Raw genomic sequence first — 24137 nt, 5'->3', positions numbered from 1 at the left:
TTGCTACTAAAGGAGGTAAGGCATGTTCCAGATCTAAAGAAAAATCTGATTTCAATAGGGCAGTTAGGCGGTGAAGGTTGTGTGACAACTTTCACAGATAAATTTTGGAAGGTCACCAAAGGAGCCTTGGTAATAGCAAAAGGCGAAAAGGTTGGTACATTGTATTTATGCAGTGGTATTTCTAACTCTGTTAATGCTTTAACTTCCAAAGGAGTAGATGCAACATTATGGCATCATAGGCTTGGACACATGAGTGAGAAGGGGATGAAGATCCTTCACTCAAGGAATTTATTGCCAGGTTTGAAGAATGTTGATTTGGACTTCTGTGAGAATTGCATTTATGGAAAATAGAAGAGAGTCAGATTTCTCAGATTTGGGAAAGAAAAGAAGAGCGAAAAATTAGAGCTTGTGCATACAAATGTATGGGGACCTACTCAGGTATCATCTCTCAGTGGCTTTCATTATTATGTTACTTTTATTGATGATGCAACTAGAAAAACTTGGATTTATTGTATTAAGAATAAATCTGATGTATTTGATGCTTTCAAGAAATGGAAAGCTTTGGTTGAGATTGAGACAGGAAAGAAATTGAAGTGTCTCAGATCAGACAATGGAGGTGAATATTGCAGCAATGAGTTTGATAGGTACTGTTCAGAGCATGGAATTCACAGAGAGAAGATAGTTCCATGAACACCACAAGAAAATGGTGTGTCAGAAAGGATGAACAGAACAATCATGGAGCGTGCAAGGTGCATGAGATTGCATGCAGGATTACTTTTACAATTTTGGGCAGATGTTGTAGATACTGCTATTTATCTAATAAATAGAGAGCCTTCAAGTTCCCTAGATGGTGGTGTTCCAGAGGAAGCATGGACAGGTAAAAAGGTAAACTACTCTTTTTTAAAGCCTTTTGGTTGTGAGGCCTTTGTCCATATTAATAAAGAAATTTGTCCATATTAATAAAGAAAATAGAACAAAGCTTGAGGCCAAATTAGAGAAATGTACCTTTATTGGATATGGTGTTAATGATTTTGGTTATCACTTATATGATTATGAAAATCACAAAATCATTAGGAGCAGAGATGTAATATTCAATGAAAAGGTCTTATATAAGAATCAGTTGCAGGAAAAGAAACAAGAAAAAGAAAACAAGGAATGCATAGTTCTTGATGAGATCACTGAAAAAGTAAAGGTGCCTGAAAATAATAATAATCAACAACCACAACAACAGCAACCACCACAACAGCAACAGACACCCCAAACACCTGAAAGTGGTGTTAGAAGATCTACCAAGATAAGTAGACCCCTTGAACGATACTCTCCTTCATTATATTATTTATTGTTGACTGATTCTGGTGAACCCAAATGTTATGAAGAAGTAATGCAAGTTGAAAGCAGGAAGACGTAGGAGCTAGCCATGGAAGAAGACATGGACTCCTTAATGCATAACCCGACTTGGGACTTAGTCAGGTTGCCTGCAGGTAAAACTACATTACAGAATAAATGGGTTTACAGGCTGAAGGAAGAAGATGGAGGAAAATAGAGGTACGAAGCTAGACTTTTCGTGAAGGGGTTTGCACAAAAGAAAGGTATTGATTTTGATGAAATATTTTCTCCTGTTGTTAAAATGACTTCAATCAGAACTATTCTAAGTCTAGTAGCAGCTGAAGATTTGCATCTTGAGCAGTTAGATGTAAAGACAACCTTTCTCCATGGGGATTTAGAGAAAGAGATATATATGTAGCAGCCACAAGGATATGAGGTAAAAGGGAAGGAGAAACTAGTGTGCAGGTTGAGGAAGATCTTGTATGGCTTAAAATAGGCTCCAAGGCAGTGGTATCTAAAATTTGACAAGTTTATGTCTGAACAAGGTTATACTAGATGTCGCTCTGATCATTGTATTTATCTGAAAAAGAAAAATGATGGCAGCTATATTATATTGTTATTGTATGTAGATGACATGCTTGTTGCAGGAAATAAATGCTCTCAAAAGAAAATTGGCAAATTCATTTGCAATGAAGGATTTTGGAGCTGCAAAACAAATCCTTGGTATGAGAATAACTAGAGACAAGAAAAATCGCAAACTAACATTGTCTCAGAATGAGTACATACAAAAGGTGTTGAAAAGATTTAATATGCACAATGCAAAACCAATTAGTACACCTTTTGCTAGCCATTGTAAACTTAGTAAGGAAATGTGCCCAAAGACCCAAGAAGACATGGATTATATGTCTAAAGTTCCATATGCATTAGCAGTTGGAAGCTTAATGTATGCAATGGTTTGCACAAGGCCTGATATTGCACATGTAGTGGGAGTTGTAAGCAGGTACATGAACAATCCAGAAAAAGAACATTGGATGGTAGTGAAATGGATTCTCAGATATTTGAAAGGTACCACAAATCAAGCATTATGCTTTGGTGGTTCAAACATTTCTCTACAGAGATATGTTGATGCAGATATGGCAGGTGATAGAGATAACAGGAGGAGAACTACAGGATATGTATTTATTGTAGGTGGAACAACTGTCAGTTGGGTTTCAAAAATGCAGAGTGTTGTTGAACTTTCAACAACAGAAGCAGAGTATGTTGCTGCTACAGAGGCTAGTAAAGAAATGATTTGGTTACAAATGTTTATGGGTGAATTGGGTAAGAAGCATGATATGGGCACGTTATATAGTGATAGCCAAAGTTCCATTCATCTTGAAAATAACTTAGCATTTCATTCCAGGACTAAACACATACAACTCAAGTACCAATTCACATGATCAGTGTTGGAAGATGGAGAGTTGAAGCTGAAAAAGATACACACTAGCCAAAATCCTGCAGATATGCTAACAAAATTTGTAACAAGGGAGAAATTGAGAATATGCTCAATTTCAATTAGTCTTCAAGTATGATGAAGAAGATGAGAAACATCCAGGTCCAAAGAGGAGTCATTGTCCAGCAAATGAAGAAGTGGTGGAGTTGCTATAATCAGTCTCCAAGTGGGAGATTGTTGGGTGTGGAGCCTGATTATATTATGTATTCAAAGGTATCACCACATTGGGCCCTAGTTTGCCGCCTGAAAAATATTCACTGCAGGGGGGTCCAAGGGGGGGCGGCTGTGACCTTTGGGGAGCCCCCCCCTGGTGGGGGGTTTCAGGGGCAGTGCCCCCGAAGCTAAGAATAGATGTAAAATTGCCTTATAAAAGTATAGTAATTTCTAGTCAATCTGGGCCATTCATTAGGTGAAGATCTGATGGTAGAAGTTATGTTAAATTTAGGTTTTTTTTCCCTAGAAGGCAACCCCTCACTATATATGAGGGAATTGTATTGCGTCTATGTAGATCTATATTCTGAGTGAGATAGAGAGAGGAGATTGAGAGCGAAGAGGGTGTTACAACGAATCTATTGTAGGTTGTATCTCTTTAGTTTGTTGGATAATATAAAAGGAAGGACTAGTTGTTTCTTTGTGAATGTAGCCCAAACTAGGTGAACCACGTATATCTGTGTCTCTCTTGTTTTATGCGTTTTCTGTGTTTATATTTATGCAATATTTTATCTATTCCATTGCTCCGTAATATATAATTTTCTAACAAAGAAATGCTCAAAATTTCTTCAAAATTGGTAATGAGCTACAAAATGATGTATTTCAAGCCCTTATGGATGCTTCAATAAGCATCTCTAAGTTATCCCTCTCATTGTTGTCCTTTAGGGTTTCCTTGAGCTTGATATTACATATCATGTTTTTGGTTTGATAGTGATGTGCCATGTGCCTTAGTAGCCGGTTATCTCTGTTGGCTCTGTCAAGAAGCTTTTCCAATTGATCATTGATCTTATCTAGCCAATACTCTTTGTCCTAATTGATCTCTAAGGAAATTTTGTCCTCCATGTCTAGGTCTTCATCTAGCAAACTATGTCCTCTCTCCTCCTTCAATTCCTTTTTTAGTCCCTTGGTCCTTGGCATATTTTTCTTGCCTTGTTTTTTAGTTTCCTTAGGTTCACTATGCTCCAAAATTTCTTTGCCTTTACTTGCTTGCTGCAACAATTTAGTTTTCTATTTCTCCATGATGAGTTGTCTAGCTTTAAGTTGACTGTTTTCTTGTTCTAGGAAGGAGATAACAAACCTTTCTCTTGTCATGTTGTCCATGAGTTCTATGATCTGAGAATATTTTTCTTTAATATTCTATTGCATGTTTTAAGACTCATTTTCTGTTTCCAAGTCCACCAATTCAAATTCATGCTCAATCAAGTCTTCATCCAGTATATGTGATCCTTGTTTTGCCAATGTAGAAGGCTTGGCCCTTTTCTCAACCTGGGAAGTAAACACAAGTCTTTTTCCTCTTTGATACATTCTAGTCACCTCAAGTCTAGGTGCTTTAGTAACCTCCACTAATTGGCTTGATGATCCTACCTCCATCTGCTGTGTTGGTATGTTTTGATGCTGAAGTGAAACATTAGTCTCATGCCATTTCAAAGTTGTTTCTATGAAAGAATCTCATGTCATGTTTTTCTCTGCAAGCTGATGGAGAACTACAGTCTTTATCAAGCTATGATGAAAAAGACTAAGGTAGTGTTCTTTGTTTTTCACCTGTACCTTCTCAGACATTTTGACAAGGCTTCTACATAGATAATTGCACATGTTGAGAGGTTTTTGAGCTGTGAAGTGCATTAGAAGCCGGATGTGATATGCATACAATCTAGAAAACCTTCCCTCACAGGTGAAAAATTTCATGACAACCTTCATTAATGGAGCATACTTCTCCAACATGTACCTAAATGGGATAATGTGTGTATGGGTCTCCCTGTAGGGTGTTTTCAAGAAAGACCTGTAATGTTCAAGATCCAAATTCATACCCTTAAACCAGTATTCTCCATGATCAGGTATCCCTGTAGCAAGTGAAATAGCAACCACTGAAAATGTGAAGTCAACTCGTGCTATAATGGCCCTTTCCCATTTCAAATGAGTGGCAATCCAATCTGTCAACTGTTCATGAAAACCTACTTCACATACCCTTTTGCAAAACTCTAGACAATTTACATCTTCAAAGCACTGCTTGATGAAGGGTAATGAGTTGATTTCATTGCAGTTGGTAGACTCATATCAAAGGATTTTCCCTACTTTAGGGTATTTTTTCCTCTGTAGTGAACAATCTCCCACCCATGATGGTAGAAACCCTAGAATCAGGAAAATGGAAAAAACAGTGAGGAATGAGTGAAAAGATGAAATGAGGGGTTTGAGGAATGGAAATGATGGTAGGGAAATTTTTAGGAGATGAATAGGGACTACAAGCAACTTATTAATCTTAAATGAAGTGGAATGAGGGAAAATAATGCTTATGAGAAATTATAAAATAGAGCTTCTAGGAAATCTTCTCAAACTACTTGGTATGAGCTAGGGTTTAGTTAAAGGTGAGGCAATTTGATGATTTATAGGTTGTTTAGTGAATCAAAGTGTATTTTAAACATGTACAAAGGTGTGAGGTGGAAGATTTACATGTTTAGAATATCAAAACTAGAAAAACCATCAGTTACCCTAGCTTGCAACATGAAAATTTCACCTAAAACCCTAGATGAAGAGAACTTACATTTGAATTCATCTTGCTAAAGGAAAAAGGTAAGCAGAGTGTTATACTTACTTGGGAACAAGCTTAGGATAGCAAGAAATAAGTTTGCAAGCTTCAAAATCAAATTTGGGTGAGTTTTGAAGAATTTGAGGCTGCTCTGGCACAAGCACAGCATAATCTCTGGATGCGCAACACAGTGTTTGGAAGCACAACGCTAGCCTCAGAAGCGCAGTGCGTCTCTGGAAGCATAACGCCACCAATTTTTGACCAAATTTGCCTAGAAACCCATTTCTTTTCACCAATGGAGGGGAGAGCTCGATGAATAAAGGAGAATAGAAGGAAAATGAAATGAGTTTGGAACCTTTTGGATTTTTATAGTAAAGTATGATTCTCTTTTGAATAGAAATGGGCCCCACATACATTTTCAAAACCTAATTTTTCACCTTTAAAACTAAGCCACTTTGGAGAGCTGAAACCTGAGTTGATTTTTACCTTTTTGAACAGTGTGACTTCTTCTTCTGGAACCTTTGAGATTGAAACCATGAAGAACTTATGAAAATTCATCAAACTTATGCCAAAGAGTTGCTTGTTACAACTCATTTAATGTTGGATTTACACATGATGAGGATGGACCTTGAAACCCTAATGACTTAATGAAGACATGAGACTGAATGGAATGTTAATGATGATGACTGATATAATGAAAACATCCTTTTTATTATGATTCCTTCATCTGAGTGAGGTAGGTGACCAGCATGTGTGATTGTTTCAAAAGAATCAAGACCTTCCTAGACAAACTAGCCAATGACCAAATTTTACTCTGAAAACCTAGTGACATGATAAAATTTGACCTTGGGACTCCTGATAGACTTGGTAAAATCATATTTGATCACTGGTGGCAGTTAGAAAAGACTTAAACTAACAAGGAGGACATTCAATTTGTGCTTCTGGCATATAAGTTCGAATCAAATCTATCAGATTTTCATCCATGTTTCACCAATAGATTTGGGTTGTAAATGAAAATGGTAAAGATGAGATTTGGATTATGAATAGATAATAGAAAGAAAAGAATGAAGTTGGATTTTAAATATAAATTAATTGTATTTATATTTTTCTAACAATTTCAATGGATTTTTTTTAATTTTATATAAATAAAGAAAAAAAAACTTATTTTTTTTAATTTTATGAACTTATCAGGTTCATTATTCAAAATCTAAAACATTATATTTTATTTTTTAAATTTTTTTTTTTTTTTTTTTTTTTTTTGTAGTAGAACTGCTAAAGAACAAGTTTTCTCCACAAGAAACCTAATCAATACATGCCCCTATAGGCCAATTCGAATTGGTACTTATATAAAGTGATGAGGAAGCATTCTCCTTGAAAGGAGGAATATTTCCCCTCCAAAATCCCTCAAATAATGGTTCTAGTTCCCAACACTAGGAATCTCCATTTAATGACAGGGAACGCATCCTTAGATTTTCTCAACCAGTGGAGCTCCATAATTTGTCAATAATTTCATGATATTTTGTTCATTTGTCGTCCAATCTTGATCCATCCTGTACTAGGGAGCAAGTCCCTATATTATCTCCTCCTCCAAATCTTCATAATCTGCCCAATATTCTCACAATGTTCTACAAAAATAGATAATATTAGGGAAAAATATGCAATTATCTCTAAACCTTCCTAATGAACATATTAAGTTAAAAACATGTCCTCTAATGTAAAAAGAGAGGTTTAATGTGCTGAAGGATGGTCAGATGGGCCTTAATTTGTGTCTAATTTAGAGGCTCGTCATACCCCCCCATTGAAAGTGTTGCTTATCCTCTAAGCAACACAGTGACCTAATTATGCCTCATTCATGGCCCTAGTGGCCTCTCTCTTGTACATTCCTCAGCCATTTCTCTTAAGAAGCTTGGTTGTAGGCTTTGTGGGGACAAGCACAAAAATGTAGTTGCTCTTTTCGTGATTGTTTAGCATTCCTTCAAGCACAAAACCATAACTTTCCTCTTTGCAAGTGAATTATGTTGGCTTGTAGATCCTTTGCATTCACACCCTCTCCCTTGACACGTCCATCCCATTTTCACTCATTTTTCCAAAACTATTTTTACATAGAAAAATCACAGTGATTTTATTTTGATGGTGAATGCATTCTTTCATTTTGTTGTCTTCTTATTAACTTGAATTTTTTTATGACCCAATACAAGTGGAATCAACTCAAATGAAGTTCATTAACACGTTCTAAAAAATAGCATAAACTTACTACTATTTTTCTACAAGAGACTTCCAGAAATTCTAGATTTGTGAACTAGTAGCCAAGTTCAAGTAGCTCAATGATGAAGATAACTTTTCAAAGTTGTTATAAGGATGCATAATGCTTGTGACTCTATAAATAACTTGTAAAAAAACTCACTTCAATCATTTAACCAATGTAACATGTTGTCGCTCCTAGAGACAGCCTCAGATTGCTTACAAGACCAGTGTCTGGGCACATCTAGATTGGTGTGTCTCAAATGATTTGCAAGAAACTCGAGACATCACTTATGTTCTATATATATATATATATATATATATATATATATATATATATATATATAGATATATATATAGGATATATGGAAATGGGTTGGTTCATTTATCCAAATAAATAAGGCATGAATTTCTAGTACTTCTTCACAGGTTCAGATCTCAAAAATATGCATAAAAATAATGGAGACCGAGTAGTCTAAGGGCTTACAGCTTAATAAGATTTTGTAGAGTAGATGAGAAAGGACAAAGAGAAGGAGAAACTCATCACATAGTGCATAAGGCTTCAAGACTTCTACACTTAACACATAGATCTTAAGGCATTAAGAATTTCTATACTTATTTGAGTTACAAGTAGAAATAATGGATGAAAGAGGGGCTGAATGCTATGATTCACGTGTTGCAAATTTAAATATATGATTTCAATAGTCCACATAGGTATATGCATCAAAAGTATTGAGACAAGTGAATCTGTGATATAATTATAGGCACTTGCATTCACATATCAATACAAATAAATCTATGAGGAAGCTTGAAATATTTATGGCAGCTATAATTACATGAATACAAAGAAGAAATATGAACACAAAATGGGTTTCAACAGAGGGAACACATAATGTAATTCTTGAAGAGGGAATCACCACCATTCCATTGATATTCTAAAAAAATTGTGTTACAAAGAGATATAGTCTGAAAATAGCATGTAGTGTTTTCTATAGAATTTATGAACCTTTTATAAGTCTTTCTTTCCCCTATTTATCTGGAGAGGGGAGCAAGAACATTCATTACATAAAAATATCTCTAGTATAGGCTCAATTGTTGGGTCAACTATTTTTCTCAGTCATAAATGGCTATGTGGTGCAAAATATTACAAAATTAAATGCCTTAGGAAAGGAGGCATGTTACAGTACAACAAATAAATAACCATAAGATGGAAAATATACAAAGATCTTCTTGCCCATCCTATGATCGTCTATGTTGCAGGAGTTATTCTACTTAAGGCATGGCTTCCTGCACTACTTCACCAACCTCTATCTTTTTTTTCCTTTATTTCATTCGCCGTTGGCTCCCGGACCCGAGTCATAGTGGGCTTATTTTGGATCAACCCATCCTGTGCTTTGAATGCACCACCTGTTCTTCTTAAAACCATAGTTGTCGACCCATCATGCCCTTTAAACCTCTATCTTGCACTCTTAGTTCCTTGAAGTAGTCTAACAACGAAGTCACTCAGCATGGCCCTTTTACCTCTAAAACAAGCAAAACAGACAATTTTTTATTTCCCCCTTAGCTCCCCTTTATTATAGCCCCTTGTGTGACTTTCCTCATATGACCAGGGGTTGGAACCAAGGGTTTATCCCTTTGGGTGCTAAGGCTATCAATAGCTGTGCAGGGGCCTTTCTCTTTTACAACTTGAATCACCCTCAGTGATGCCTTTTTACTGCATTAGATGAAATCTGGATGTGAAATGTTTATCAAATAGAACCTATGAAGCATCACATCTGAGGGCTTTTTTCTTTGTTACTTGGAATCCCACATCCTAGTGCTGAATGCACTTTTCCTTAAGTTTCTCCCCTACGCAGTTGCGATCGCTGATATGTGGGATGATGTCATCGTTGCCACGTGTCACCCTGTGAGTGGTGACATGTGTCACCCATAAATGCACCTATAGGACCCTGAAAACATCGAAACTACTTAACATATGTCCTTTGTACAGCCTCATCATTGATGACGCCAACTGCCATGTCAGCCATCAGGACCAATCATATTGCACCACATGGTCCCTAGGAAGACAGAGAAAATGGCATGAGAGATAAAATGGCATGCCCGACCCTATTTTTGCATGGGTTTTCTTTGTTAAATAATTTTGGCCTTCCTCGGTGATCTTATACTAAAACGCAAAATTGCAACGCCATAAGGTTTTTGGGGAGGTAGCCCCTCTGTTCTTGCGACCGCCAATAATGTGGGATTGCGGGATGTAGGATTTCCCATCGCCAATATGTTGTACCGCCACATGGAGGAGAGAGAAGGGGGTGACCTGACCTTTGTTTTATCATGCTTTTCCTTTGTAATTGAATTTCAGCCTTTCCTAAAACCTTTACATTGTATCGCAGAATTGACCCCCACACGGTCTTAGAAAGAAAACCCCACAGATCGTCGATATTTGGGACTTCACCCATATGTTGGTGCATCGATGCCACTTGGAGGAGAGAGAAGGGGGTGGCCCTGCCTTGGTTTTACCATGCTTTTCCTTTGTAAATGAATTTTTGCCTTCTCAACAATGTCACACCATATCACACGATCGCAACCTGTGAGGTCTATTAAGTCAAACCCCTGTCAATCCATCGATCATCGATATCACAGCACTGCGGGGTCATGGGACTGGGAGACTACGATATAAGCATTCGACATTGTGAACTACTAATAACCATAAGTGTATGCCCTAAGACCCCACCAATAGTCGATTTGCGATTGTGATTGGCTCCCAAGTCCATGATATTGCGATTTTCCTTAGTCCTATGGTGGTTTTTTCTTTGATTGTTAGGCTTTCCATGGGTAACTTCAACATGCTCTAACTTCCAATCCAGAAGTCCAATATTGGACTTCTATATACCATTGGAAATCTCTTTCTGAGAACTAGGAAATGGAGAAGGTTTGATTTAGCTTTGAGATCCTCTGTGGCCCAGGAAAGTGACTCCAAACTTCATTGCTCATGGGCAACCTTCACCAATTAAAACCCACAATGCAGTGAGTGACAACATTGGCTCCAACTAGGGATAGTGCCTTGCTAGCAAGGTAATGAGGACCTACATACCAGTAGATTTTCTTTCCATTGGTCATGGAGTAATTCTTAAAAAAAATATAATTCTCTAAAAAAGGACTTTTTTATAATAAATTGAAAAATGCAAATAACAATTTCAACACACACACACCAGATATTTACAATGAGAAAGAGACAGATATCTCTAATTCTGAAAATAAAATTTTAGGAACTGACCATTTACAGGCAGTTCCAACAGTTCACCATCCAAGATTCCAAGCATGTAAGTGTCATTTCCCCTCTCTTCTACAATCTTTAAGGGGTCGAATGATAGAAAATCAAATTTCCCATGTTTTCCTTTCTCTTCTTGTCAGACATCCCACCTAAGAACTAAATATCCTTGCTAAAGAGGTTTTTCCTTAGCCTTCTTGTCAAACGGAGATTTCATCCTTTGCTGGTAGTTTGACAATTTGGTCCCCACCTGCTCTATGTTTTCGTGGAGCTCCACCATCTGATTTATCCTTCTAGTCAAGGCACTTGGCTCTTCCTCGGCTTCTTTTAGTAAGTTAGCCACTAGCATTGCTAATTGGATCAGGAAGACAACAACCTTGCCATATACTAGCTCAAAAGGTAATTTCCCAGTGGATCGTTTAGGCATTACTCAGTTAGCCCACAGAGAAAACTTTAGTTGGGAGTCCCAGTTCCTTTGATTTTTAGTGATGGTCTTCTTTAGCACCCTCACCATAGTTTTATTTGAAGACTCAACCAAGCCATTCCCTTGAGGGTAGCATGTAGTGGAGTGTCCAATAATGATATTGAATTTATGGCAGAAGTTAGTGAACTTGGAAGATTTGAATACCTATGCATTATCAGTGATAATTTTAAAAGAACACCCAAAGCGGGATAATATGTTCTCCTCCATGAATTTTATCACCACTAACTTAGTAGCATTTCTAGCTGGGATAGCGTCTACCTAGTTGGTGAAATAGTCAATGGTAGTTAAAATTCATTTGTGTTGGCCACTAGATGGTGGGTTTATTTCTCCAATGAAGTCCAATCCCCACTATCTAAAAGGCTCCTCTACGTGCACAAGAATCAGGGGAGAGGAGAAAACTTCTTCCTTTCAGGAAACAATTGGCATTTCTCGCATGTCCTGACCTAAGAATAAACATCTCCAAACATCGTGGGCTAGTAGAACCATGCCTTGAGGATTTTATTTGATGTTGTCTTCCAACTGCAGTGTCCTCCACGGACTCCCCCTTGGAAATCTTCAATCACTTCATGGGTTTCTCCCTCAACCAAACATAGCAGTAATACCCCCACTGGGTCCTTCCAGTAGAGAAATCCATTGGATATAATGTATTTATGTGCCTACAATCTCAAACTTCAGTATTTAGATCTATCCTGTCCCAATGGGCATCTTAGGAAAAAGAGGTAACGAACAATTTTCTTATTCTTGGCTGATCCCTCATATTTGGCATAGATCTTCTGCTCAATCATTTTAATTCTGCTCTGGTGATCCTCTAGTCTACCCTCCTCTGTGATCAGGCTTATCCCTAGAGCTTGGCAGTTGGATTTAGATTAAATATCGGTCAACCCCTAGCCTTTGATGAGATTGGTAGGCTTTATTTCTAGATCATATTATTGTATTTTAGCTATCCACCTGCCCCTCTTTCCTTCGTTGTCTCAATTGTACCAAGATGTCCTTGACTGTAGTCGTTGGGATGAACGTTGTGATTCTCGATTGTAGCACATACATACGAAATGCCTTCAGGGCCTTTACCAGTGAATAGGCATGTTTTTCCAATATATTATACTTTAGCTTAGCATCCCTTAGTAGATGGCTAGAAAAGGTGATGGGATGATCATAACATTATTTATTTTTCTACAACATCACAGAGGCAATAATATGTGGAGAGGTGAAAGAAAAGATGTAGAAAGGCACTAAATAGTCGGGGATCACTAGCACTAGGGCCTCAGCCAAAGCTTCTTCGATTCTAGTGAAAGAATCATGGGGAACAAAGCTCCACTTGACTTCATTCTCCTTCTTAAGTATATATGTAATACCTTTGACTATCTTGTTGGCTTAAGGGGGCCTGAACCAGGTTCAAAGTTATTCGCACCAACCAACAAAACCCTAATTGCTAGCCCTTTCGACAACAACCTACATAGCGTAGGCTGCAGTCTCACCCAAATCAGTATTGGCAGATGCTGGAACCAGGTTTCTACATCCAGAGACCATGTGATAAGTGATCTTAAGCCCTTGTAGCTCAGATCTTCCTTTGCGCAGATCCAGGTCTTCCTATGGTCCACTACTACATCTCTAAGAAAACGACTTCTAGACCTTCGTGAAGGTATGTGATTAGACTTTATATACCTAAAAGAAGAAGACTCTCCACTTTCATGCAATCAATAGTAACCCTAGATCTATATACGTGTAGTTCTACCCTATTCAATAGAAATCATAACAGATTTAACCTTTATCTTCACGAAATCATATTATTACTTAGTTCATGCATAGATATTAAAGATTCAATAGATTCACAGAGAAATTATACTTCATTTCACATAAAACAGATCATTAAGCCATAATGCATAACTTGAATAGAATAAGAATAATACATAGAGGTAAGATATTTGTTCCCAAAATTAGCCTTTATTAGGTTCCACATTCAATTTACAGACTCTTTCACCCTATGCACCTAGCTACAGGGGCTCGCACACTCAGCTGCGTACTTGTCAAGGTCTCTGCGCACTTAGCTGCAGGAGCCTTCCCCTTTCACCTAAGTATAGGAAATAGAGCTTTCCTGCCTTAGCACATTCCCACAACAATAATCTTCTATCTTCTATTGCTACTTAGACTCGTTATGACTCAACTATATATAGATTTTTCAATACAATACCATGGTCTGTGGACCATGGGTGAGTCTTAAAATTGACTTATCACTTACCCAAACAAGGGACTAAATGCCCTTTGACTCCTACTTATTTGCGCTCTCTGCTTCCACATTTCAAGGAGAATTTACATTCTTTTACAAAATCTTTCTCAAAAATTGGTTAAACTAACACAAAATTGACCCTAGGGACCCTATCCCAATGGGCCCCCAACAAAAATATGGTGACTCATCCTTGACTCACTCTACTGTTGCCTCGATATTGTTGCAGAGGTCACCAAACTCAACCTGCAATGCTACTACATCAACATAACTCTGTACTGTGGCCTGTTGTACTTTCTCTACCAGCTTTTTTATCGCCGGGCCTTCCACTTCTAGGCACAGTGTTCTCTCCACCATCTTCACCCTATCCTGATAATTCTTTCTCCTTAGAATGTTGGGAATCTAAAGCTTCGACTTCCTTTATGCCAGTGCATTCTGCCTTGGCACACTCTTTCGTAATGCACTCCTTTTCCACAGCTACCTTAGCAGCAGCTTCTTTCTTTTTCTGCTCAGCCAAAGTTCGTGTGGATTTTTGTGCTACTTCTTTTCACTTTTGCGTAGTTTTCATTTGCACAACAGATATTTCTGCACCCTTACTGGTGCCTGTACCAATGTCCATGGGTTCGCACCACTCCGCCAGCCAACTACCCACAATATCTAGCACATCTATCCCTGAGACTAAGTTTGGAAGCTTGTGCCATATATATTTAGGGTCCCTCCTTGCCCTAATTGAGACATTATGGAAATCGGCCTTGAACTCTATGAAGGCCCTCAACTGCTCAATCAAGGTTGGAGACAACCTTGGTCATTGAATGATTATTGTGCGAATATTCATTTCCATTAATATCCAGAAAATCTTTGATTCTTTGATCCTCTCTGAATCCCTTGTCGACCACAACGAAGCGAACTTTGGTGCCTTTGGTAAATCTTCTGCCTGCAAAGGAAACTGATTGTCCTTCGGTAATTGCCATGCTACTATGATAATGAGAAACAAAAGTCATCCATAATGGAAGGGCTTACTATCATCTTGTGCTTCACGACAGTTCGCGGGGAACTCCTTACACAAATATTGTGCCCAGCTATATTGTACTCCCTTTGCACACTAAGAAGCCAATGACATGACTGGTGCCGGAACTTCGTCCGCCCGGAATTTCCTCATAATATTCCTTGCTAATATTTGGGTGGAAAACTACATTGCCTGATCCTGAATGGAGTGGATCTAGAATATCCACACAACTTTTTGAATAAGCCAAATTCAGTCTTCATCTTATCTGCCAACTCCATTTCTCCACTTTTCCCTCCAAACTCCTTGGCAGGGTCTGCCCCTTTATAGGGTAGCTTTGTAATCCGATGGATGAGAATATTCGTGATAGGGATGGGTTCGCCAAGCCATAAGCACCCATCATGCACCAGCGCAAGCAGCTAGCACACACACACAGTGTTTATAATAGACTTGTGAAAATGTGGTATGCAGAGCATGTGCAGCAACCCAACCTGCTCAACACCTCTGACCCATTTCATGGGTTCTAGCCACGTAACCCTAGTTTCTTCGTAATAAATCTTCTTCATGTATTTGTGAGTAGCCAAATGAGGGAATCTCTCATGGTCCGTGAGATCCCAATCCTCCATCTTCAGCACTAGAATGCGCACTAAGATCGTGCCTTTAAATTCAACTTGTTCTGGTAACAGGGGTGTCAAGACCATAAATTTTCCAGAATTAGGGTCTTTCATTACTTTTGTCTTCCCTTTCTGTGGAGGGATATACTCTGGGAGTCACGTGATAGGCTTTCCCTCCTTAGCATCCAATTCCTCCACTCCATAGAATTCTTCTTCCTCCAGGTACACAACTTTCTCCAGCTCCTTATCCTTCTTATCCTTCTATCGAACCTTCGAGTTCTTCCTTGGGGAATGTCTCACTGGTATAGGTTTCTTTTGTTTCTCTTTTGTAGCCAGTTGATTTAGCCTAGGTGACCTCAGCATCATAGGCATAGTCGGCATAGCTTCCGTGCTCATTATTTGAGGGGTCGTCATGTCAGAGACGACAGCTTCAGAACTAACAACTTCTACGATATTTGTGGCAATCATTCCATCAAAAATAATTTCGCGGGCTGCTGCAGATAAGTTTGTGAATGATGGCCATGAAAAGAGTTCTTCCCAGTCTTCATGCTTCATAAACTTAAAACAGAAAGGCTCAAAGACAATTCTCAGAATGTAAAGTGTTCTTCAGCGGACCAACATGCCCAATTTATAGGAGGTTTCGAATTCAAATCTGACCATTCCCTCCAAATTCGGATCATAAATTCACCTTTGGTGAAATATCTCCAAATATTTTTTCCATAAATGGCACCTACCCACTCCTCTTAATGGAATTTTTTCCATCAAATCGTGAATAGTGACTCCAACGGCTACTTTTGGACCCATCTATGCAATACCATCCTCCATGGTGCAACTCATCTAGTGCAGCCTCACCTGTCGCACTTCTGTCTTCCGTTTCGTAGCCTCCCTATTATGTTTTTCTCCCTTTGAGCAGCGTATTTTATAGTCCCACAATCCTTTGCAACTGCATAGATTACTAAGATTGTCCTGCAATCACATAATCATTACGCAGGGGCAGGATCCCCTGTATACATGTTCAGCCTACTTCCATTCACTTTTCCAGGGAATGGTTCCCCATTTAGCTTCATGAGTTGAACTACACCGCCATCCATGATCTCCTTAACAAGATATGGCCCCAACCAGTGCATTTGAAATTTCCTTGGAAATTTTGTAAAATTGTTGTCATATAGAAGCACTAAATCATCCAACTTGAAAGTGCACAACTTAACATGCCTATCGTGCCATGATCTATCGCATTCCTTTTTCACTTGCTGGTGAAAGCCTATAAGAAAGTAGCCCTCTTATAACTCCATTAGTAGCACGAGCCATTCCTCCAAGGTCTCGCGATCCACCATCTCTGTCAAAGCTACAATACGTAAAATTGGCACAATATACTCCATAGGCATCACTGTTTTAATCCCATAGACCAACCTAAAAGGTGTTTGGCATGTCAACTTCTTGCAAGTTGTCCTGTATGCCCATAACACTGTTGGTACCCACATATCCCAATCATTCCTTTGCCCATTGCAGACCTTCCTCAATGCATTCTCAAAAATTTTGTTAAATACTTCCACTATTCCATTCCCCTGTGGGTGATAGGGCGTTCTCTTTTGATTATGCACATGGAATTCCTCAAGCATAACGCTAATTGTTTCATTCAAGAAATGTGTACCCTTATCACTCATCAACATTTTAGGGCATCCAAATTGTGTTAAGACATATTCAAACAAAAAATTCAAAGTAGTTGCAGATGTGCAATCCTTCACTTCTTGCACTTCACCCCATCTGGTTAAATACTTTGTTGTAGTAATGATATACCACGCGCCCATATTTTTTCCTAGTGTTGTATTGGAACTATGAAATCAATGGCTCACTTATCAAATACCTGCAACGAAACTTGAGGATTTAAAGGCAATTCATCTCTTCGTGAGGGCTCTCCCATCCATTGGCAATCATTGCACTCCTTGCAGTATGCCTTAGAATCCTTATGTAATGTTGGCCACCATAACCCAGTGTGTAAAATCTTCTGCACAGTCACTTTTCCTGTGTAGTGTCCTCTTGCCACTCCTCCATGTGCTTCAGCAAGGATACTAGCATGTTCAAACTCGGGAACATACCTTCGTAGTATTTCATTTGTTCCCATCTTATACAAGTGACCCACAATCACTAAAAAATCCACAGAAGAAACTACTAATTCCTTCTTTCTCTGAGTAGAATAGCCTTCCGAAGTTGTACCTATGGTTAAGAACTAAATGATATCAGAAAAATGGTCATCCGTTACGCACACCACAAAGAGCTGCGCATCCGGCAGTCCTTCCTCCAAACTATTTGGTTCTTCGCCAATTTCAATCCTTGACAGATGGTTAGGTCCTACATTTAACCTTCCAGGCTTCACAATTACTTCAAAGTCATATTCTTGGAACAACAGCAACCATCGGCAGATATTCCCCAACACAGGCTTATTGACTAGGTACTTCAGCGCGGAGTGGTTTGTATACATTTTAAAGTGTCCGCCCGACAAATAATGTTGAAAATTTTGCAGTGCATATACCATCACCAACCCTTCACACTTTGTAGTGGAATAATTCTTGTTGGTCTTGGATAAATTTATGCTCATGAAGGCTATCCAATGATCAATTTCTCCTTCACCTTCCTGTGCTAATACCGCACCTAGCGTAATTCAAGAGGCATATACATGTACATGAAATTCTTCTTCCAATATGGAAACACAAGAATAGGTGCAATTGCCATGTTTTCCTTTAAGACATCAAGTTTGCACTAATAGTCTTCATCCCAACAAAATATCGCATCTTTCTTCAATAATTTTTCCATCAACGCGGTTATCTGAGCATAAGCCTTGACAAATTTTCTATAATACCGAGTGTGCCCTAATGTCACGTGCAGTTGTTTTGCATTCCTAGGAGCTTCCAAATTCACAATCACGATGATCTTTGTAGGGTCCACCATCAATCCCTGCTTACATACAACATGGCCAAGCAAAATTCCAAAGGGCACACAGAATATGCACTTCTTCAAGTTCAGCGCGATCTGATACCTTTGACATGTATCTAGCATAAGGCGCAATCTTGCATCATGGTGCTTCACCAACCCAAAAACAATCCAATCATCAAAATAGACTTCCAAAAACTTATGAATAAACTCTTTGAATGTCACGATCACTACCCGGGAGAAGATTGCAGGCGCATTCTTCAACCTGAATGGAATTATTGTATATTGAAATCAACCCCACTCCATCGTGAAGGTTGTCTTGCTTTGATCCTCCGGCATGATCTTTATTTCATGGTATCTTGAAAACCATCAGTAAACGAATAAGCCTCATGTCTGCTAACATTCTCTAATACTTCATTGGTAAATGGTGTTGGAAATGGATTGTGCATGCATGCATCATTCAACTTTCTTAGATCTACGCATATTCATATTTCACCTTTCTGTTTCTTCTCTTAGACCACCATTGGGCTTACTCAATCAAATTCCTCTACAGGTTCAATAATATCGACATCTAGCATCTTATCAAGCTCTTGGCACACCTTTTCTTTATACTTTGGATTTAGCCGATAAGGTCTCTACTTAACAGGCTTTGCATCTGGTTTCAACATAATCTTCATAACACCTAAATCTCCAACGATCCCCTTCAAATTTGAAAACTTTGTTGGGAATAGATCCTTGTACTCGTGCAGAATTTTGGCCACCTTATCAACTGTATCTTCATCCCAATAGTATCCTATCTTCACGAACTTAGGTTCTGCTTCAAAGCCAATGTTTACTTGTCTAGTTTTCAAAGGTTCTAATATATACGGGTTCGTAACTTTTGGTCCTTCGACTTCACATTGTCCTTCTATCTCTAGAATGTTAATATTCTGTGGGTCTTCTTCTTCTTCAGTAGTCACATTGTAACACTCCAGTGCATGGCACAACTGTGTACTCCAATCTAGCTGAGCCCATTCTACCGGTTCCTTAGGTGTTCTAAATATAGCTACTTTTATCTACTGGAGTGCTTCATCAATGCACTCAAACCCATCCTCAATGTTGAAAGTTAATAAGAAACTCTCCCTTAAGATGTCCCATTTAGTTGTCCCATGGTGAAGCTCCATCTCCAAATACCAATTCATTAGAATTGTATCTAAGGTATGAAAAAAAATGTGCACCCATTTTGGTTGTGGTTTTTTTCCCCAGGCCTTAGTCCATCGTGCCAAATGATCATGCGAACCATCCTTCCCACTGTATTTTTCTTTCATCTAGGTATTAGCATATCCAAACCTTAATTTCATCATCCTTATGTATTCCTTCCATCCATCGAAGCTCTCCTTGTGCATACCCCACCAAGGGGTAGGCATAGAGCGCAGCGCTAGATCTAGTGCCTGGAAGAGATGTTCTTTCAATACTTCCCTTTCAAATTCATCTAGAAATATATCTGCATCAATAAAACCATCATAATGCGGAAGCTTCCTTACCTCATTTGAGACACACCGCAGTGATTTGGTCATCATATTGCAATAGAGCATAGATACTTCATGCAACTGATTCTGCCAATGTTCCAGCTTTTCATCTGAATCTAAGGTACAGGAGCTATCCCTGTCCCACATAATTTGTCCATTAGCCGTAGGATTGATCCAATATTCATCTTGCCTTGTGATCTTGTATATTTGATCTAGTTCATCATCACTTTCCAAAAAGTCACAGAAAGGTTCAGTATATCGCACTCCTTTTGCAGGGTTTAGTGGCACTGCAACCTTGAGTGATTTTTGCTCAAACGTCATTTTTTGTTTCTTCAAGTTGATTACCACATCCATATCAAAATCTGAATCAATTCCTAGTAGTGCAGGGTATAGGTTACTTTCATCCACTATTTCAATGACCTCAAAATCAGCCAATGCACTGGCACCCTCAATGTCCACTGTTACACCATATAAGTTCCCCATCGGAATAATATTCCGTTGATCTGCCATGTGTAGCTGAATAGGAGACCACTACAGTGCAGTCTCCCCATCCTTTCCCACATTTGTTTAGGTAGTACATTTTCACCAAATCCTAAATCCAAGATAACTTGGTCCATTTCATATTTTCCTATCTACACAGTCAGCCTTCGTGCCATGTGCACTTCTTATGCTTACCAATTTTCCTCACAACGCATTGTTCAGCAAGAGTCTTTTCTTTATTTGTGCACTTGTCAATTAACTCTTGCAACCCTTCTACCACTTTCTTATCACACAGTAACTTCATACAGGTCTTCAGAAAGGTAGCGAGTATCGATGGTTCGACCTCTTGTGTTGCACTAGTCTCTAGCATTTTCTCCTGGCTTCCTAAGGTGGAGGCCTTAACGAAGTTCTTCTTTGCTTCCACGAAGGTCTCTTTAGCGCAATTAAGATCAAATTCTATTTCCTTCTCAGTAGCCTTGCGCACCCACCCATCATCCTCAAGCTTCTTACCTTTATCTACACCATTCGTCATACCACTTCTTGTCACTATATTTATGCTCTGATCCTCTTCGCAGGCCTCAGCCCTCATCATTTGAATGTTATGTGTAGGTTGTTGGGGTTGCACTTTATTTTCTTACATCTTTTCCACAAGGACTAGACATTCCTCTATCACATGGTCAAACTGTCGACAATACTGACATGACAAATGCATGTTATTTGTACAATCTTGTGCGAAGTGCCTTGATTCGCCAGAGTTATAGCATATTACCTGCTCACATCCTCGACTAGTTCCACCCCCTCTTCATCGTCCTTGGCCTTGGAATGCTCCACGCACTACTCCTGTGCCCTGATCTTGAGGCTGGTTCTCTGCCTGCATTCGGTAGGTAGGTGTTCTATCCATCATCAACTCATAACTCCTACAATGGTTTTCATCCTGACCCACAAATTTACAAAAAATGAAAAACAACTGTTGAGGGTTCTGTACAAACTTCTGTAGTAGATGGAAATTATCAGTTGCATGTTGTCCTGTAACCTAACAGATAACACACCATAGCACAGCTCCCGCGCTTGACCAAAAATTATTCTCTGGTTTTAGGGGAACAAGCCCTACCCCCATAATATATTTCCTATAAACCGATCAATGTTCCTTATTGTGTCCATCACTCTTGCACTTCAAACACCAGACTTTAGCGCGCACCTCCTGCTAGGTTTCCTTTCCTTTCTTCATAATCTGTAAGTACAGGTGAAATATTTCTAGCTGTGAGTGAATATGTTGCACTCCAAGGTTCATACCTTGTATGGGCGAGGCATCCAACCTCATCACAATTTCCAAATATTCTTCTTGTGTTGCTATCTTTTGTTGTGACAAAGGAGGCACTCTTAAGTGCACAAATAGTGATGCTATATACCAATCATGATGCTGGGAATCTGTAATCACCATATTAGCTTGCCTAATCAGAAATTTTAACCTTTGATCAAAATCCCAAGGTGTCTCATCTACCTTTTTTCGAATTTCTTTAAATCAAGTCACCAACTGCACCTTTGACTTAGGCTTTCTGAACTCCTTGTTCAAAGCTTGAAGGGTCTCTACCAACGTCGTGGTGGGGTTATCAATGTAGTACTTGATGTACCATGTTAATGCTTGATCCTGTAAAGTTGTGACTAGCTGCACTTTCTTGATGTTATCATTTGTAATTTTTTGTGCCATATATATAGCTCCCGCGACAAACCAAAACTATTCAAGTTCTTCGCCCCCTACTCCTCTAAAAATCATCATCTTCATCGTGTTCACCATGTTGAATGTTGGTAGCAGAGGCGGAGGGGGTGAAGGTGTAGGTGTATGAGTTGGAGGTGGAGGTGGAGGTGGAGTGGATGAATGAGGTATCCTCGGGATACCCTACGTAATTAAGTGAACTGCACTTCGTAGCGTAGTCAGCACTGTCCCTTCGTCGTCACTTGAAGGGGCTTCAATGAGACAACGATATTTTGAGCTTGATCCTTCATTTGTTATAAATAATCTCCCACTTCACATAGCCCCAAACATCAAGGTAACTGCATAACCCTCTTTTCACATAAGAACATTTTAATCCAAGTCTTTAATGATTTCAAACACTTACTTCGTAGTCCCTTAAAGAGTCTTCATTCCGCTTCGCTATCGCTGATATTTGTATCGATCATGAAATAAGTCACAAATCTTCCCAGAGTGTGATCAATTCAATGATCCACAACTCGCATGATATTACTTCCTAATGCCTCCAGACGTCGTACCAATTCAAGAGTCCACACTATAGGGTCATCAAGCCTCCACGTCCCTTGACTATTGGCCAATTTACATAACCACTCATGTACTTCGTTAGGGAAGAAATAGAAGAATGCGTTGGTCTCGTCTATGTACAAAAGTCTCTACAACCACTTCTTCTTGGATAATTTAGGGCTCCTCTTTTCTTGAGCCGCGAACGCATGCATGTTTCGGTCAATCCACTTTTCAATCTCTTTTTTTGTAGGAAACTATTTATCACACATCTCTTATATAGATCACAGTTCGAGAAATGGAACCATTTTTTGGCTTAAGGGGGCCTGACCCAGGGTTAGATTTGTTCGTGCCAACCAAAAAAACCCTAATTGTTGGCCTTTTAGGAACAACCTGCATAGTGCAGGTTGCAGTCTCACCCAAATCAATATTGGGGGATACTAGAACCAGGTTTTCGCATGCAAAGACTGTGTGATAAGTGATCTTAAGCCCTTGTAGCTCAGATCTTCCTTCACGTAGATCTTGGTCTTCCTATGGTTCATTGCTACAACTCTAAGAAAATGGCTTCTAGACCTTCACGAAGGTACGGGATTAGAATTTATAGACCTAAAAGAAGCAGATTGTCCACTTTCGTGCAATCAATAGTAACTCTAGATCTGCCTACACATATCTATCCAATTCAACATAAATCATAAAATATTTAACCTTTATCTTCGTGAAATCATATTATTACTTAGTTCATGCATAGATATTAAAGATTCAATAGATTCGAGCAGCAATTATACTTCATTTCATAGAAAACAAATCATTAATCCATAACGAATAACTTGAACCAAATAAGAATAATACACAGAGGCAAGATATTTCTTCCCAAAATCAGTGTCTATTAGGTTCAACTTCAGTTTACAGACTCTTTCACCCTGTGCACCTAGATGTAGGGCCCCACTGGACTCAGCTGCAGACTTGTCAAGGTCTCCGCGCACTCAACTTCAAGAGCCTTCCCCTTTCACATAAGTACAAAAAACTGAGCTTTCATGCCTTAGCACTTGCCCACAACAATAATCTTATATCTTCTATTTCTACTTAGACTCACTATGAATCAACTATATATAGCTTTTTCAATACAATACCATGGTCCATGGACCATGGGTGAGTCTCAGAACTGATGTATCACTTACCCAAGCAAGGGACTAAAGCCACTTTGACTCCTACTTAGCTATGGGCTCCTCTTCCACATTTCACAGAGACTTTACATTCTTTTACAAAATATTTCTCAAAAATTGGTTAAACTAACCCAAAATCGACCCTAGGGACCCTATCCCAACATATCTCAGCATAGGTTGGTTTGAATCACCTTAAGAAATTTATCCTCCCCAAAAAGACTTGGAATTCTTTATTGTTTCTCGGCAAGGGAATATGGATGATGGCTTTGACTCATTCAGGATCAATCATTACTCCTTCATGCACTACTATGTGTCCAAGCAGCTTCCCCTCACTCAGGGCGAATTGAGACTTCTTAGGATTGAGAGAGAGACCATACCTCCTACACTTCTCGAAGGTACTCTTTAACTGGAGGATATGTTCTTCATC

General features: G+C 38.9%; 1 pseudogene; it reads right to left on the bottom strand.

Annotated features, from left to right (window-relative positions):
- LOC149179676 (proton pump-interactor 2-like) overlaps positions 1-20326 on the bottom strand; it is a 58113-nt pseudogene extending 37787 nt beyond the window's left edge.
- Between the last annotated feature and the right edge of the window lie 3811 nt (positions 20327-24137).

Source organism: Pinus tabuliformis, chromosome 3_2 (assembly GCF_031772625.1).
Source record: "Pinus tabuliformis cultivar Carrire ecotype Pingquan chromosome 3_2, CPIR1, whole genome shotgun sequence".
Taxonomy (NCBI): domain Eukaryota; kingdom Viridiplantae; phylum Streptophyta; class Pinopsida; order Pinales; family Pinaceae; genus Pinus; species Pinus tabuliformis.
This window is presented reverse-complemented; position numbering and strand designations above follow the sequence as displayed.